The sequence below is a fragment of the Bemisia tabaci genome, chromosome 10 (assembly GCF_918797505.1).
Source record: "Bemisia tabaci chromosome 10, PGI_BMITA_v3".
Taxonomy (NCBI): Eukaryota; Metazoa; Arthropoda; class Insecta; order Hemiptera; family Aleyrodidae; genus Bemisia; species Bemisia tabaci.
Genome location: NC_092802.1, coordinates 21,455,758 through 21,475,313, shown reverse-complemented (window position 1 = coordinate 21,475,313; position 19,556 = coordinate 21,455,758). Strand labels below are relative to the sequence as shown.

Below are 19,556 nucleotides of genomic sequence, written 5' to 3'. Positions count from 1 at the left end.
TCAAGCAAAAATCCGATTGAGTCCAGAGTATTTTTTCTTGTCAATGTTTTCAAGAGTCTAGACTCTATATCCAATGTGTTTTTTTTCCCGGTGCAAGGGCTCAATCACACTCTGAGATACCCTGTAGAAAAAAAAATCTCTTGGACCTAGAGTCTAGAATCTTAAAAAAATTAATAAAAAAAATACTCCTGATTTAAACGGATTTTCGTTTGATTCAAAATGAAAGCCGCTTAAGTAAAGGGGCTTGGCTCTTGATTCTAGCAAAAATCTGATTGAACCAAGAGTATTTCCTCTCCTGAAATTTTAAAGTCTGGGCTCAGGATCCAAGAGAATTTTTTTCCCAGTGTATGGACTTTTCGCAATGAGGAACGACTATTTTTAACTCACCTGTAAAAGAGCTCATCCGCATAGGGAAACTAACGGTACGTATGTTGTTTCGAAATTGAGCCAGAAATAATAGTTTCTTATTGCAGAAAGAGGTTCATATCGACGATAAAACTACCAAACCACGTATCTCGTTTGCGGTGTTTAAAAATCTACGCTCGCATTTTATTTTTTTAAAGTAGACCAAATCAATATCATTCCTTGAAATTTTCACAGAATTTTCTCCGCACGAAGAGGAAAAATCAAAGAAATTTTCAAGACTGGACGTTAAGTAGTTTTTCATTTAAAAAATGAAGTATGACCGGAAGTCTGCGACGTCGCAAACCGAGATACGTGGTTTGGTAGTTTCACCGTCGATATGCTCTTTCGTCCTTAAACTCCGTGCTCTCTTTAAAGGCACAGTTGAAAATGTGACGTAGTTGTGCAGAATTTTTCTGAAGATAACGGGGAGTTAGATAACTATAATATAGCTTAGAGATGTTATTCATGCATTTAGTGTGAGGAACTGTACCCACAGATTTAAAAAAAGGACCCTTTGGCAGCAAAAATTTAGGTGGAAATAATAAAAGGATTTAATGCTCTTTTAATAAACTTAATATTTCTACCGAAGCTTTAATAAATTTTACTCCTCTTTCAAGATAATACTATCCATGTCTAATTGAAATTTGTTTTCTCGTTTGTTTTAGGTAAGTTCTTGTGCAGTTGCTTGTGCTCCATCGTCTGTTGAATGCCACGTCACCGAGCGTAAAAAAACTGTTTGTTTCAAAACTTTTTCAAGTTAAGTAGCTTGCACGCATATGCAGTTTCAAAAACTGTTTTTCCCGTTTTGAAGTGTGCTTTTTAAGAATAGTCTTATTGTAAATTTTTGAGTGAGAGAAATCGTTTACTGTGAGAACATTGCTCGGTTATCACCTCAATTTTTACTAGTGCAATGTGCTACTGTGGAAATGTAGTATCTAAAAGTAAGTTGGCAATACCGGACTCTGGTGTGAATTTTGCATCTGGTTCAAGTCACGGCGAAGTATTAAATTGCGTGCAACGAATTGCGACCACTAAACTCACCATTATTTCCCCAAAGCACGGTGTCGAAGCCGAGAGAGGTTGCGGGACTGTCGTCCTACCGTCTCTATTTTGACACATCCTGATAGGAGGAAACAACGCGTGGCGTGGCGTGCTTTGCGATATATCGATTGATCTGTCATTTAAACCTATGGATAAGGATCGATAAAAAGGTTGTTCGCAACGGACACCCTAACAATCGATTATTTATCGTAGCTTTAAATGGGTAAATATCTAAAATCGACCGTTCACGTCTCGCCAATGGCTCGCTTACGGAATGTTAATCTTCGTGGGAATGAAAGCAAAACCTCGAAAGTTAGCAGTGTGGTTTATGAGTAACTCATAGCAGAAGGGTCGCAACCAAAGTATCGTAAATGTAATTCCCGATATTTGTCGTTTTGTACTCACGTCTGGCGCTCGGTATCACCGCTAAATTTTCCCACAAGAGTTTTGATTTATCACTGTCGCCAAAATTAGTATGAAATTGCAAAAAAGGGTCCGTTGCGCTGGTCACAGAGTTGTTTTTGATGATTGATTCTTGTGGATCAGCGAAAAATAAAAAGATCCGTCAAACAGCAACTCTTTACGTTGAATATTAACCGACATTTCGCCCTTTGAAAATTCGGGTTTTTAACGTCATCCCCCGCGGTAGTGACACCCTTGGTTTCTTCCACCAGTGCAAATGTGCGTCACTAATGAAAACAAGGTGGAAGAGACCAACGGTGTCACTACCGCGGTGGAGGACGTCAAAAACCCGACTTTTCATCGGGCGATATCTCGCTTAATATTAAACGTAGAAAGATGCGGTTTGGACGGACCCGCTTATTTTTAGCTGATCGACAATCAAGCTTCAAAACACGGTTCTGTGACCAGCAAAACTGACCCATTCTCCATTTCACTCTTCATGTGAATAAACCGGTGCGTTTCGTTCGAAGTCCGACAACGTGACGTCCATGTCGCTGGCTGACCGTCGAATCCGTAGTAACCAAAGCAGTCGATAACAGGGACACCGCGCTCTGTCATACCACGGGCGCGGGTATTGTCCCGCTCTTACCGACGCGACGCGACGTTATGAGAAACACCCCCCCCCCCCCCCTCCCCCATACCCGCAAGCCGATCGCGCTCCCTTTGTGAGGAGAGACATGTTAGTTTTGATAAAACAAACACGCAAACACCGTCCAAGCAATCTTGTGCTTTTTCGCCCGCGCGCCGCACACCCGAGTGTTTTTTCTCCTTTTTGTCCGTTTTTGTGGCCGTTACCGGCCAACCCGCCGCCCGATCTTGCCGAGTTTCGTAAATTCGTCCAAAGACGTTCGTGAAACGTCGGACCCATCACACCCAAAGATGGAAAATGCCGTAAAATTTTTCAAAAAATCAATTTTTTTTTAAAAATTTTAGGGATGCATGCATGAGGCCAAGAAACGCCTAGCAACAATGATTCTAGATTTTGAAATTTTTCAACCCAACCCCTAAAATATTCACACATTGCAAATGTTTTCATTTAGTTTATAGGTTAGGTTGGGACATTTTTCTCTAAACTCCCCTTTGTGCCCCCCCCCCCTTTCGATCACACAACATTTGACAATTAAAAAAAACTACCCGTTGACAAGGGTAAATGGAGATGTTGCATATGTGAGGGATTTGCGATTTGACCATTGATTCTTATGTAAAAGTTCGCGAGAAACACGATGGTGCCACTGGTTTTCTCTGAAATCATCTCCCAAGCTCAAACAAAGCTCTCAAAATGTGGCCGGAATGGAGGGGATACCCCACCCTACCCTGAGAGTCCACCTTTACATCAAGACAAACTCTCCATGCAAAGATATTGAGCAAATACATTATCAGGGTTGCCGTGTTTTCAGTTTTGGAGTCCCCAAATAAAGTGGCAACCCTGGTAATATATTTGCTCCCAATTTTTGCATGGAGAGTTTGTCTTGATGTAGAAGTGGACTCTCAGGATAGCGTGGGATATCCCCTCCATTTTGGGCTCAACTTGAGGGCTTTTTTTGAGCTTGGGAGTTGATTTCAGAGAAAACCAGTGGCACCATCGTGTTTCTCGCGAACTTTTACATAAAAATCAATGGTCAAATTGCAAATCCCTTACACATGCAACATCTCCATTCTCGGCCGCAGACGTTTATTTTCACCACCATCGTCCGAGATACGCATCTTCGATCGCCAAGACGTTCGATAATCGACGCAGGCCCGGGTATCGGTCCCAAAATGGCGCGCATCCCGCTCACCTTCCGAATTGGTAGCAACACAAACAGAATACGTTATTCGGCGGAGGAAATCTCATTACGGGCGAGATAGGGTCTCCACGCATCCTCATGCATATCAGAAAGAGCGCGTCTCGGGAACCGACCTTCCATTTTTTGCGATACATCGATCGATCCGCCATTTAAACCAACGGAAAAGAATCGATTATCAGGGTGCGCCTTGATAATCGATTCTTTAACATAGCTTCAAACGGGGAAATATCGATTGCCACTGCCGGCTTCGGGGGAAATGCGGGGCGAGATGCCTCCTTTGATAACTTTCTCGGTCCCGGCTCGCTCCCGGTTCTACCGTACTAAGGAACAACGCCGTATGAACTTTCGTGTGTTGCCAAATTTCCACCGATAAAATGTTCTTCGCTAGGAAAGTTATGAATATTTCCCCTTGAAATTTTCAGGACTTTTCGGTAGGATTGCGAGCAAAATTATCTGAAAAAACTGCACTGAAAAAAAATCTCGGTGTATTTACCAAGAAAATGGTAAAATTACCAAGAATTCAGGGTTCTATTTGATCCCAGTTTTTTCTTGGTAAAATTACCATCTATGGAATTGGTAGGATAGAGAAATCTCGGTAAAATTATTGAATTTTCTCGGTAATTTTACTGGACCTTGGTAAAAACGCCAATATTTTTTATCGACTATGGTAGAATTACCGAGATAAAATGACAAAGTTACGGGGAATTGATTACCAATAAAAGTGGTATTCTTACCTCGGGAAAAAAAAACAGTACAAATCCCGGTTTTTAGGTAAGCTTACCAGTCTGATGTCTTGGTAAAATTACCAATGATTGGTAAAAAAATGAGATGGTAAAGGTGCCAACGGACCTTGGTAAAAACGCCGAGATTTTTTTTTTTTTACCAATTTCAAGTAGCCTATTGGCTAATCCCACGCTTATTACCCCAGCTCCAGGTGACCATTGCCTGAGACCATCGAACTCAGATCACCTGGCCGGGAATCGAACCTGGTACCTCTTGGCCATAGGCCACTGCTACAGCCACTACACCACAGGAGGCCGACTTTTACAGTGCGGAAGAAAAATATTCATGAGTTCACCAGGAAATTGGAGTTTTATCGAAGGAAATTTGGCAACGCCTGAAAGTTCTTACGGCGTTCTTCCTTAGTGTGGCAGGGTTGTCCCTTTGAATTTTCATCCCCCGCTGACTCTCCTTCTAATGTCGGTTGAATTCCCTCTCAAGTTCAAGGTATTATTCGAATCTGCCGCATGAGTTGATGTAATCCCGCGCGAGTTCCTCCGCCGTCTCGCGAATCAGACCGCTTTGCGTTCTTCGCCCCGGTGGATTCCGCGAATATTCTTCCCTTGCTGCTCCTGTTTCGGTCAGATTACTCTTGCCACTAGGAACGTTTGCCGTCGTGCTCTTCCTATTCGAAATGGTCCACTAGACAAGGAACGAATTTCAGCTTTCTGATACACGATTCTCAGTCAAAATTTCATTTGAAACAAGATGCCCGAGTTGCTCACGTAGCCCCCTCAATGCACCGCCACAAATGAGATTACAATATGGGAATAAAGCACGGGAAAAGACGCTCGTTGATGACGGCGTGGAGATACAACTATTCGTGTTTGATGGATGTCCGTGTTGCGTCCGCAAAATTGAAGGCGCGATGGCGCAAGGCGTAGAATCGCAATGCCCCGATCTATGCTGCTATTGAGGTGTCACTTAGATTCATGAGAAAAGTTAAATAAAAACGGAGCCCCATTAATCAAGTTGATCTTCGGGGGAGTTGCTCACGTAGCCCCCTCAATGCACCGCCACGAATGGGATCACAATATGGAAATTAAGCACGGGAAAGGACGCACGTTGATGACGGCGCAGAGATACAACTATTCGTGCTTGATGGCTGTCCGTGTTGCGTCCGCAAAATTGAAGGCGCGATGGCTGGCCGCGTGATTGGGAATGGACCCCTAGATAAGGTACGAATTGCAGCCGTGCCAGTTGCTGAGTTGCTGTACCTTTGACTGCTCCGGATGCTACACCCGGAACTTCCGGCCTCTGAGCCCGGAACGCAGACTGTATGTCTATATAGCCCGTAAGCACGGCTTCCGCAGCCGGAGTTTTTTTCTTCTTTTTTCAGTGTATTACACTGAATTTTAAAGCACGTTGGCTTAGTGACAAACACTCTCCCTGATATTTTTTGCCCGTCTAAAAAATGAATTATCGAACCAGGATTCCGCGACGGACGCGACTGACCCGTTTGCGCCAAGCCTTGGCTCGTTAACCGCCGGCCTCATTCCTCTCGCAAGTGCATCGGCCAGTGTCGTGGCGTGAATTGCGATATATCGATTGTTATGCCATTTAAACCTATGGGAAAGGATCGATAAACAGGGTGTTCGCAGCGAACATCTTAATAATCGATTCTTTACCATAGGTTTAAATGGCATAACAATCGATATCTCGCAATTCACGCCACGCCACTGGCATCGGCTTGAAGTCCGCAAAGGCCGATTCGCGTCGGAACAAAAGCGAGCTGGAGCGTCGTCGGCGGCATCTGGGCGATGCGATGGGATGTGTGGCGGGAGTTGAAATGTAAATCACGCTCAATCTGCTCTGACAGCTCCGTTGCGGGTTGCGGCCCCGGACTGACGCGCGGCGAAGTCGAAGTGGCGTCGACTCGAATTTATCAATTATCCCGGAGAAGCGGCGCTGGCGGGTTAATCACGGCCTCGGCTCCTGCACCCGTAGAAAGTTCGCGCCTTCAGTTACGACTCTCCTCTCCAACCTGCACGCTGTCGAAAGTGTCCGTGTTGTTGGTGGCTTAGGGTTCATTTCCTTTAGCCCTGCACGGACGATCAAATTCCGAACCTATTCCGGTACCAAACCAAAGTAGACATGCTGATGACTGGTGGTCACCATCTACCATCAAATTTTGACGGGCCGCACTTTTTTGTTCAAAGTAAGATCAGAACGGAGTGCCACCATTCATCATTTCCTGCCGCAGGAAACATTTCTGCCAAGTTTTCATTTTAAAATGAAGCAAATTAATGAGTTTAAGACTGATGACTCCCAATATTTTGATGCTACTTTGATCGGAATGGACCACTAGACAAGGTACGAATTTAAGAAATCTGATACATGTTTCTTAGCCAAAATTTTGCATAGAACACGATTCACGCAACGAATATTACTAAAACCAACTCCTAACGAAGATATTAACATTTTTATTTCACATTGGTTACGAGGAATTTGAACTGCTCGCTCACAAGAAACTCAAAGCTGTACGTGAGTCAAATCGCGCACTACAACGGTTTCAGGAAGCTTCTCAATCGAGCAATGTTCATTTCTCACCATGAATTGTTCAAACTTCAAGCAATTTGCTATAGCTGAGCCAAAGCGTCAAGATTGAGGTTTGCCAGATTTTAGACCGCAGAGACTGTCATGATAACGTTTAGCGCACGATGTGAATCACGCAGAGCATTGAGTTTTCATGAGTGGGTGGTTTGAATTCACGCATCAAGAATCATTAAATATCTTTGGAAGGAGTTGGTTTCGGTAATTTTCGTTGTGCGCATCGTGGTTTACGTGAAATTTTGGTTAAGAAACACGTATCATAATGCTGAAATTCGTACCTTGTCTAGTGGTCCATTGGTTCGGGAATTTGATCGTCTATCGAGGCCTTATCAGATAGATCGATCAAGAGGATTTGATCGTACAACAAACGGCAACACAGTGCTCCCATTTCATGTTCGTCAAAAGTTCCGGAATTCGGAACTTTTTTGTTCGAATTTTTCCACTCCATGATCGTCAAAAGTTTCATGGTTTCCTTCAGATTTGTTTCAAAAGCTCCTGGAAAGTTCCGGAAAATGCAAAAGATCCGGAACATTTCGGGGATTTTAAAAGTTCCGGGGAAAATTCAGGGAAATCTTAAAAGTTCCGGAATTTGGAACTAGTTCCTGAAAATGGGAGCACTTTGGCAACAACCTTTTGGTAAAATATATCTGAAGAGTTTTTTCGACTCTTCGAAACCTTAAGTTACTCCGAAACATCTTGAACTGACGTATTTAGGGGTTCGAAACCCCCCTCAAAAATTAGTTTGAAGTGATTCCTGTGAGTTTCACCTAAAAGTGGTTAAAATTTAGTCTATTGCCCCGTTTTATTTCGTCTCTTCAATAATTTGAACCGGAGTTGTGATTTTTTGAAATAGGTCAAATTTGACCATTGACCTATCATAACTTGGTCAAAAATTAGGATAAAGAAAACATTTCGATGGTGAAACTGCACAAATGCGTATCTCGGTTCACGGCGTTGCAAACTTACCGTCGTACTTCATTTTCTACTTGAAAAACTACTCAACGTCGTTTCTTGAAATTTTAGTGATATATTTCTCTGTATATAGAATATTCTGTGAAAACTTCAAGCCATGATGTTGGTTCGTTCCCTTTTAAAAAATAAAATAGTGGCAAAAATTTCTAGTCACCACAATCGAGATACGCATTTTGTAGTTTCCCCGTCGGTTTGGTCAATTTATTCGCAAGAAAGTTACCGCGAGTTTGTATTGTGCACGACTTCAGTCACGGCGCACAGTGGAACGAGCCTTTGGAAGAAATCGGACATGACATTTTTCACAAAAGTCGTAAAATTTTACGTCACGATTTTAATTTTTAGGAGTGCTATTTTTGGAAAATTTTACGAAAAAACCAACGAGACTATACTTTTAAAACATCAACATTTCATATTCACAAAGTTACGATTAGCTTAAAAAGACAATTTAATTTGTCTATAAGCATATTTTGTACAAAATTGTGTATTGTACGAATAAAAAAAAAAAAAAAAAAAAAAAAAAAAAAAAAAAAAAAATTTCATATTCACAAAGATATAAGCTTTTAAGGTTTTTAAATAAATCATGTCCGACCCCTTCCATTGACTCGCTCCACTGTGCGGCGGTTTTCTGATGAACTTTTAGCTTTTTCCAGGAAGGAATCCGTGCACATTTTGGCCGCAAAGGAAGAAAGATTTCTTCAGTTATTTAGCACTCACTGATGCGGGGTCCATCGAGACTGGATGATGAGGAGGGGAATATCTGGCGATTCCATCTGCGCCGATTGAGAGTGCATTCTGTGCGAGGAAAATGCGAAAATGTCGCCCAAGGATAGAAAATGACTTCCTGGCGATGCTCGCTGCAATCGACGCATCTTTGTTCCCGACACCAAAAAAAAGTCCGTGCATCGGTGCAAGATTGCGGAGATGAATTTTACTAGAGTTCGCTATCGACAAAGAAACAGTAACCGGACCTTATACACAAAAATGAACACGAAGAAACCATTCAGACTTTATTTTAAGTAGAAAATTTGACGCATCGTTTGCCCTAAGTGTTAGTGATATGATGAAACCTTCCTAAACAGATTATATTTTTTTGAAAAAACGTTCAATTCGTTGTTCCCTTCCAGAGAAAAACGTAACTTAATTTCAATGCGGCCAAATTTCCTTGCACAAATTGAATTTTTACCAGTTCTAACTGAAAATTTCACCGATTTTCCCCCGGATTTCATGCAAAAATTGCAGGGGTACATTATTGACGAATGAATTAATTGTTCCAACCAATTTGCCGAACTGGGAATTGAGTTACGTTCCTTCGTTCGCGAATTTAGGAGCCTTTTTCGAGACGTTATATCCTCTCCATCATTATAGAAATAAGTAATTATCCAGTTATTACTTTTATATACCCTTATTTACTTGTACATACATTAAGATAATTGTATATATTTCCTCCCAGGAAGGTTGCAAAAAATAAACTCTTTATTAAAAAAAAAAAAAAAAAAAAAAAAAAAAAAAAAAATCCTCTCTTCGGCAACCTCGAGCTTTTCCAATTTCGATTACAGCAACTTTTCCGTGCGTCCATTTTCGGACCGGTTCCCCTTTCCACTGACCTTGATCGCGAAAATACTCGTTCATTGATTGCCGCTTTTTCGCAAGAGAAGTTGCCAAGTCTGAGTGAAAATCGTCGTATTATACTATGAGTTCACAAGAACACTCGACTGTATTTTCTTTGGATCGGCAAGATTGTCGGTGGCGCGATTGGAGGGAAATGACAAAAGCAATCGAGCATGATTAAAGCTCTGTCAATAACGCGGCGCGGGCTTCTTTGAGCCGCTCGTTAATGAAACTGTCATTGCTTTTTTTCCAGCGTTGCGTGGTTTTTCTCTGCGATCATAAAAAGGGTATGATACTCGAGGGAAAAATCTCCGTTGTACGAACAAAATAGTTTTGTAGGCGCTTTTCTGTTCAGAGTTCAGTCCTTAGCAGTGGGGTGCAGTGGCGTAACCACCATACCTGCCGCCACCGCCGGGCGGGGGGGGGGGGGGGGGGGCGCAGCGATGCGAGGGGCGTAAAATTTTGGGAAAAGAAAACGGGAAAAGGAAGGAGAAAAATAAAAAGAAAGGAAAGAAAGAAGGAAGAGAGGGAGAGAGAGAGGTAGAAAAGAAAGAAAGAGAAAAGCAAGGAGAACAAGTACTTTACAGTCAATTTGCGACTTGATCTCTGACATCAGATATTTGATCATGCAAACATTTCATGTAAGTTTCACATTTTTTTCATACTTTTTTGGGACATGAAGTTCCTCTTCACTTTTCTTTCTATTCTCATAGCGGTACCTTAATTTTCTTCCATTTAATCAGATCTGAATGACTAGACGGGTGGGGGGGGGGGGTGCACCGCTCAAAACTTCTGATATGAAGGGGCGCAGCCTAAGATCGGCGGGGGCGCGCGAAGATTTCTAGTTACGCCACTGTGTGGGGGGGTGGCTTTTGACATTGATAGACATATTAATAGAAAAAGAAGACGTAGGGAGTATGGATGGGGCTACCTCATTGGTTGATTGGCTCTTCTAGCTTAATGGACTAACTATAGGGTCTCTTATTGGTCGCCGTTAGTTAGGCTATTACCTACCTCCTTTGTCCATCACTACCATCAGCTTCCACCAATAGGTTCGCCCCATTCTCCCTCTGCTTTCCATGTCTACCGCTTTGTCTATCATCATTTTCAATAATCAGCCCACAGAGACATTATATTTTGGAGATCCCGCTCTGAAAGTGTAAGTGATTTAATCCTGTGAGGCCAAAATTAAGCACGACAGTCAACGCTACACTTTGCGTAATATTGCCTATTTTATAAGCAACTTATTGACCAAAATGAACTTATTTTTTCCTTTTTTCCAGTGGAGTCTATTTTGTAAATTTTTTCACAATGGAATGATTCAATTTTGCCAGTAATAGAGTCCATCGATTGATACAAGAATGGAAAGATTTCGGTGCGATTTTACAACCGTGGTCGCTAAATATTTATACCGTCAAACTAGATGTTTTTCAATTTTCCGTCTCTTTGCAAAAAAATGTAATCAGACGCATCTGTCATTTTAATTTTGCGGCGGAGAGTTTTCATTTTCAGCTTGTAGAGTTTTACTCAGTTTTTCTCTCATAAAATGTCGCTTGTTATATTTTGTTCCCGCTATCCTCCCATATAACTTTCATTTGAAATGAACTGCAGATGAGTCCCTTAAAGAAAGAGCATCAAAGTTTCTAATTGTTGAAGCTTTTTAATTTTTTTGCTTTTTTTAACCTTGTTTCTGCATCGAAGCATAATCAAAAGTTCATGAAGATGAAGGTAGTTGAAGTTCTGATGGAGATTCATTCGAGGATATGGAGTCCATCGACATGAATCGATCGAAAAATAAAAATCGTGAACCGATCGACTCTTATCTGATCGACAAATCCGTAAATTGCTCGACAAACTCGTGAATCGATCGGCAGTGAACCGATCGAATTTTGTCGATCGATTCATGTCGATCGAATCCACTCACTCCAATAAAGTGATTAAGTAGCTACGTCATTCGATATAATATCGAACCCTTGGTTCAAATGTAAACAGACTCAGATTCAAACTTTCTGATTCGCGGTCTTTGCGCCATGGTGGTAAAATGCGTCCAAGTGTTTCTTACAATCGAAACTCGTGTTTAATGAGTCTTTAATTGATTTATGACCGGTCAATGACAAACTCTAATTAATTAACACAATCAACTCATGAATAATGATTACATGAGGTTATTTATGTTAGTTTTGTTTGTTTGTTTTTTTCCCCTTTTTTTGCAGTTATTTAGCTTCTATTCTTGTTTATATAGTGACGTAGGAATCTACAGTCATCCGTTGACGTGAGTTTTAACATAGAGATCACTTTATTGTTAGTAGAAATCAGGGGGATTTTGGCACATCCATGCTCCGGTTTTCAATTTTCAGGGATTGAGGTCGAGTAGAATCTGTTTCTGCGGATTAGTTTGTTTTGGTTTGAGCCAAGAGTTCGATATTATCTCGAATGACGTACACTGGAAAAAAAAACACATTGGATCTAGAGTTCAGACTCTTAAAAACATCGACAAGAAAAAATACTCTTGATTCAATCGGATTTTTGCTTCGATCAAGAATCAAGCCTCTTAATTTGAGCGGATTCCCTTTTGATTTAAACAAAAATCTGATTGAATCAAGAGTATTTTTTCTTGTCAATGTTTTCAAGAGTCTGGACTCTGGATCCAATGTGTTTTTTGCCAGTGTAGCCACTAAATCAGTCTCTAGCTGAAGAATCCATGTCGATAGATGAGCGCATCAAATCCAGCTCCAAGTCCCGAATATCCAGCGTTAACCAAGCAACCAAGTTTCCACGAATTTCTCCGGGCTACACGTATCCCTCATGCCCCCTCCTGTCCTAGATCCTCCACATATCGCCTCGCTCACTCGTAAAAACGATAGACCCCCCTCCTCTCTACGCCCCGGTCCCGCGCGGCGCGGAAACACCTCGGAAAAACATTAAAGAATAAACAAGAAATATGAAAAGTTGGGACCCGGCGCGAGTCGTGACTCCGGGAGCTTTACACTTCGACTCGCAGGTGAAAGATAACAAAGTCGAACTTTTCCGCGCCGGTGATTTCCCTCGAGGAAATTCGCGCCCGGGTTTTCGGCCTCCGCGGGGGGTGGGAGGAGGTGGGGGGGGGTTGAGATACTCTTGTCGCCCCCCGTTTAATCTCTGATATTTTCGTTTCGAGCCGATTCTTCTCCGTTCTGTCGCCTAGCGCAGCGAAGATAGTCCTAGGAAAACTCATGGCTCCAGAGGTGGATCCAGCAATTCGCCAACACCGAATTTTCTCGATATAAATCTATGCTAAATAATCGATTTTTGTTGGAGCACATGGCCCCTCCAAGAATCGATTCATTTCCGTAGATTTAAGTGGAGAAAAGACAATGTTACCAATTTGCTGAATCCACCATCGTGTGGCGGTTGTATGGTTGTCTAGGGCTTTTCTCTAACTTCATCACAAATAAAGAAATTGCATCAGACTGGAAATTACAAAAAATCCAATCGAAAGTAGGAATCTTGCTCTAATGAGTGCTTTTATTTCCCGGAACTAGTTACGAATTTCGGGCCTTTCGAGATTTTCCTGAATTTTCCCTGGATCTTTTGAAATTCCCAAAATTTTCCGGATCTTTTGCATTTTCCGGAACTTTCTTGAAACTTTTGAAAAAATCTAAAAAGGATCCCGAAACTTTTGACGGATGGGAGCGTCGGCTCTAATCATCTTTAAATTTTCGATTCAAGTGCCTATCGCAATTCATATCGATTATTTTGCATACATTTAAATGGGCGGGAACCCCCCCCCCCCCCCCTCGAGAATCGCCTCTGCATCTCGACCTGCTCGCAGTCCGTGTCCCCCATGTCCCGCTGCCGACGACGATTTTGACGGGAACAGGAGCCCGGTGGTAGGCTGCGCGGGAAATTCGAACCGCATGGCGTTGGCGGGAGGAAGAGGGGGATGCGCAGATTGTGGATTTTGCACGGCTCATTTAACTCACAAATGAGGATTAATAGGACATTTAAATCGCACGCCGAGTAACCCCGGCTACGAACACGAGCTACTCCTCAGCACTTGAGACGCGTCCAAACCAGTTACACCGGCCCGCCACTGCTGCCAAACAGCGCCACTGACCATCACTATCCTATTCTGAAAAAAACTCCATTGAAAAAGTTGAGGATTAGTTTCTACTCATAATACGAAACATTATACACAAACGAAATATTAGGGTTGCCACAGTCAGGGAATATCGGGAAACCCGGAAAATGTCGGGGAATTTTAAAACACTCTGAGAAAACCTGGAAATGTCAGGGAAAAATTCTTAAGTCATCTTTATTTGCTTTCTAGAACGGATTTGACGATTCGAAAATACTTTGCCTAAAAACTATCTCTATTAATGAAATTTTAACATCTGGCATACCTTCAACTATCAAGGAATTTCACCAAAATGTGTTAGGGAAATGCCAAGGAATTGGCTCAGCCCACAAGTTTTCTTCTTGGGTATCCCACGATGAAACATTTTCCACGGATACATAGTCAGAAATCTGAAAGTAAAATCCGGCGTGCATTTTTCCGGAGCCTATTTTTGCTCCCAGAAAATTTGCGTAACGTGAAGGAAGAGTGAAATCCATTGCATTTGGTTTGGCGAGTTACTCTCCTCAGGAATAAGCGGTTCCGATCTGTAAGAGCCAAGTTTACTCTAAAATAAGAGTGAACTTCGTTCCACGTTGGTATCTTTCTGGTTGCAAAATAGGTTCCAGGTTCCAGGATTGAAATACACGACGGATTTCGTATCCCGGTGGTGGCGACAAATTTTCATGGAACTGACGAGTTGATCTGCAGAAACAGACTCCACTCGGCATTAATCCCTTATACTTTGGAAGCCTGCACTGGGGAAAAAAACACATTATGGATCTAGATTCTAGACTCTTTAAAAACATCGACAAGAAAAAATACTCTTGATTCAATCAGATTTAAGCTTAAATCAAGAACAAAGCCTCTTAATTTGAGCGGATTTTCATTTTGATTTAAGCTTAAATCTGTTTGAATTAAGAGTCCTTTTTCTTGTCACTGTTTTCAAGAGCCTGGACTATAGATCCGATGTGGTTTTTTTTTTCCAGTGTGGAGCAACCCTATCCCAATGCTCCTTCTAGATTGCAGAATCATCAAATGGAAATCCATTTGACTCCAAAGACTCCAAGACTCCAAGTGTAACTTGGATTTCTTAGAGGATTCCTCGAATCGGAATTCTTTAGGGAACGAAATTTCGCCAGGATTTCCGGTTTTCCGCTCCCTTTTTTCTGTTTGAGGTCAACAATTTTACGAGCATTTTAAAGACATTCAGGACTGCTGGAGGCTCCCCACCTGGCTTATCCGAGGTGCTAATTATTTACATACGGAATACGAAACTTAGCAAGAGCCCCTGTTCAACAAGACCGCACTGCACAGCAGGCCGTTGGGGGAAAAATATCGGGTTTCTCCCGTCCGCGCTAACGTCCAAGTGGAACTTTTGAGATTCCAGCGGACATAACAGTCGCGTCTCCAATTTCCCGCTCGTAAACTCCCAACTCCTGGCTCCGGGCTCCTCACTCAAGACTTGCGACACCGGCTCCCGGCTCATACTGCCGTGCTAAGGAAGAACGCCGTATGAGCCTTCAGGCGTTGCCAAATTTCCTTTGTTAAAACGGGAATTTCTTGGTAAACTTATAAATATTATACTCCTAATTTTTCAGATACTTTTGTTCGCAATTTTACCTTCAGTTCCTGAAAATTTTGAGGAACAATTTTCATAACTTGCCTCAAAAATAAACATTTTATCGAAGGAAATTTGACAACTCTCGAATGTTCATACGGCGTTCTTCCTTAGCACGGCAGCATAGTCCACGTTGTATTCTGGCGTGCTAAGGAAAATAGCCGTGTAAACATGCAAGAGTTGCCAAAGCTCCTTCGGTAAAATGTTCATTTTTGAGGAAAGTCATGAATATTTTTTCGATAAATTCTCAAGAACTTGACGTGCAATTGCAAACGAAATTATCTGAAAAATTGGAAGAAAAATCTGTCCGAAGAGAGTCATTATCTATCCTACTAGTTGGATGATGAGCCTCGGGTGACGTAATAAGTCAAACAAGTTTACTTAACTTCGGTATATTTGCGGAACGAAATTCTCAACACGCTGTTCAGCACCCACATAGTAGGTAAGTCGACAGTCCCAAAAGTAAAAACTTCCACCATTCCCAAGATACTAATTGAGGGTCTGTTGGCTCGGGTGAGAGCCCAGCCGAAAGAGAAGTGACCGACTGACTACATACCGATAAAAACAAGTGTTCTTGCGTTACTTTTGATTAATATAGAAAGTAAGACACTAACCATCACAAAGTGTTGATTTATTTGGTACAGTTAGCGGCGAATTTAGCGCACAAAGCAATGGAGGGACTGGGAAAATGCATTCCTCCAATTGCGACGTTGATATTCACCATCTGCTTTTCTTATCACATTTCTTCAAGTAAACTAGCTGGCATTTTCTCGTGAAATTGTCAACCAAAGGTTAGAAGTTATTTCGTGTTTCTAATCGAACTTTTGTGTTGAAATTTCTCTCTGTGTACCCGTTTCCGTCATTTTCATGGGTCCATTCAGAGCTTTTTCAACTTTTCTGATTATATGTGCCGTCTGGCAGCGCGGTCAAGGTTTCAACTCCTTTAAGTAGATTAGAGGCTCAGTCACGCGTTGCTCCGTCAAGTGTCGCAATTGATTGAAGTTGCAGTGCCGAGCCGGTAAGGTGGTCTCCCGGACACCGCCGCACTGATTTCAACTCACCGCCGCGCGCCGCGCGCCCCGCGCTGTGCCTGCAGCATAGCATACATTTCAGCCATTGCAACGGACATTCCTCTCAAAATGACCGGGACTAATGGCCTCACAGGGTACATACCATCAGTCGAACTATACTCTGTTCCATTTCGAAGCTTCTTTGGCTATTTGACAATGGAGATGTTGCATGTGTAAGGAATTTGCGATTTAACAATTGATTCTTATGTAAAAGTTTGCGAGAAACACGATGGTGTCACCGGTTTGCTCTGAAATCAACTCCCAAGCTCAAAAAAAGCTCTCAAGTTGAGGTCAAAATGGAGGGGATATCCCACGCTATCCTGAGAGTCCACCTCTACATCAAGACAAGCACTCCATGCAAAGATAGGAAGCAAATACATTAGCAAGGTTGCCGTGTTTTCAGTTTTGGAGTCCTCAAATAAAGTGGCAGCCCTGTCAATGTATTTGCTCTCTATCTTTGCATGGAGAGTTCGTCTTGATGTTAAGGTGGACTCTCAAGATAGCGTGGGATATCTCCTCCATTTGGGCCTCATTTGAGAGCTTTTTTTGAGCTCGGGAGTTGATTTCAGAGAAAACCAGTGGCACCATCGTGTTCTCGCGAACTTTTACGTAAAAGAATCAACAGATCAAATCACAAATCCCTCACAAACCTCAACATTTTGCCATTCCCATTCACGCGGCCAGCCACTGCGCCTTCAATTTTGCGGACGCAAACGCGGACATCCATCAAACACAATAGTTGTATCTCCCACGCCTCATCCCATGGCGTCCCTTTCCCCCTGCTTAATAGTTAATTTCATATTGTGATCTCATTTGTGGTGGTGCATAGAGAGGGCTACTTGAGGAACTACGCCGAAGATCGACTTGATTAATAGGGCTCCGTTTTTTATTTAACTTTTCTCCTAAATCTAAGCGACACTTCAATAGCAGCATAGATCGGGGCATTGCGATTGTGCGCCTTGCACCATCGCGCCTTCCAATTTTGCCAGATGCCAACACTGGACGGATCCATCAAACACGAATAGTTGTATCTCTGCGTCGTCACCAACGCTCAACCTTTTCTTTGCTCTATACAGTAAAACAGACGTAACTCAATTATGCGAAGAAGGTTTTTTTTATATTTTTTTTTACTTTAAAGACATAATTGAATTCATCTTAAGAAATAATGTATTAAAAAAAATATTTATATATTTATTTCAATTTTTTGTCTATATTCGAACTATCGCGGAATTTGAAATAAGTGAAAACATCAGCTTGCGTATTTTACACGGTAGAATACGGCAAAGTTGCCATCTCATTTTCGCCAAAATCATCAGTCAGTCAATATTGTTTCTCAGCCATCGATACTCCAATCGAACCGCACCTCGACTTTTCTGAAATTCCGAAAACAAGAAACACCCCCAGCCGGCGAGTGGGCTCCGCGTGGCGGCGTCGGTGGGCGGATTTCACCGAAACTCGGTTTATAGGAAGCGTCTCGTTAACTCGCTATCAAAGCGTTAACTGCCCTCTTCCGGCTCCAGCCCCCCGGGCCCGCGAGGGGGAGGGGGGGGGCTGCCGGGTCCAGCGCCCGCGCCCCCTCGCGACGGGTGTCAAGTCCGGCTCTTGACGCTCGACGGATCCTCGTGTCTAATCAAGACATCACACTTCGCCCTCGACGTCGCACAGTGGATCGGGTCGATAGAAGAGGTCGGACAAAATTCCGAAACTTTAAAAGCTCATAACCAGAGATGAAACATTTCAGAGAGTGAAATTTCATGAAATTTATTGAAACTTTTGGGGATAGATTCAAGAGGCTAAAAAACGCCGAGAAACAGTAATTCTAAATTTTGAAATTTTTTACCACAAGTGTTAAAAATTCGCGCGTTGTAACACTTTTCGTTTAGTTTAGAGGGTAGGTTGGGGTTTTTCTCTCTAAGCTCCCCTTTTTGCCCCCTCTTTGTGTCTGGCACCTTCAGTGGAATAGCATAATACCGCAGCATCAACAGAAAGACCATCTGGAACGCTTTCAGACCTCTAAAGGTTTAATCAATAATCCTTAAATTCAAAATACCCCCTAAAATACCCCTTAAAAATTTAAAATGTGACGAACTAAACATACAAATTTGCAGTTTTGGTCAACAATTCTGTGTCCGACTTCTTTAATTGGCTCGAGCCACTGTGCGCCAGTGCCGTCGGAGCACGGTGAACTGGTGGAGCGTGTTTAAACGGCCGTTCGCTCACTCTTTTTCGCCGAGAAGAACGATTGGACTACATTTTGTAATTCTAATCTAGGCACCTACAAAAGCCCCCATGTGCATTGGAAAACTAATACGACATACATTGTTTGTATAATCAGCACAAAATTTGTGCTCCCTTACCCTTTTGCCAAACTTAGTCTAATAAGTCAGTTGCGCTGGTCACAGAATCGTGTTTTGATGTTTTATTCTTGCAGATCAACTAAACATAAGGAGATCTGTCCAAACAGCAACTTTCTACGTTGAAAATTAACCGAGAAATCGCGCCTCGAAAAACTCGATTTATGACGTCATCCACCGCGGTACAGTACAATGTACTGTACCTGTACATTATCTGTTACGTGATGTAACACATATCAGCGCCTACAAGACTGCACGAATACTTCACGCATTGCATCAAATACACACGCGGTCATTGCGGTTCCCGAACTTTTCGGCGCGACCGTTTCGGCGCCGGACTTTGCGGCGCGGGTGTTTCGGCACGGGGGGCTTTCGGCGCAGGGCTTTTCGGCGCACGGAATTTTCGGTGTGTTTCAATAGACGGTAAATCTGGCACCTCATACCTCGTCGCACTGATCACTTATCCACGGCATCTTGTCTTCATCTTGCTTTTGCTTTGTTAACAAACAAAAAAGGTGAGACGTTCACAAAATTATTTAGGGCTCTAGCCCAGTCACTTTCAGGAATGTCCCCAGTCTCAATCATGATTGATTTCGAGAAAGTGGTGATAAATGCTATTAAAGTTGTATTTCCACAGTGTTTAGTCAGAGGATGCTTTTTTCATTTTGGCCAAGCTAATTGGCGAAAAATTCAAAGTTTGGGTTTACAGCATCGTTATGCATCAGACCCAGGGTTCCAGACCCACAAATTCCACTTTCTTTGTCCTCCTGTCTCCAGAATATTTTGACTGGAAATCGTTCTGGAAAATAA

At 42.4% G+C, this 19,556-nt stretch overlaps 1 protein-coding gene across 1 annotated transcript in view; it reads left to right on the top strand.

Annotated features, from left to right (window-relative positions):
• The window catches only part of sli (slit guidance ligand), a 505,938-nt gene that overhangs the window by 212,560 nt on the left and 273,822 nt on the right, over positions 1–19,556 (top strand).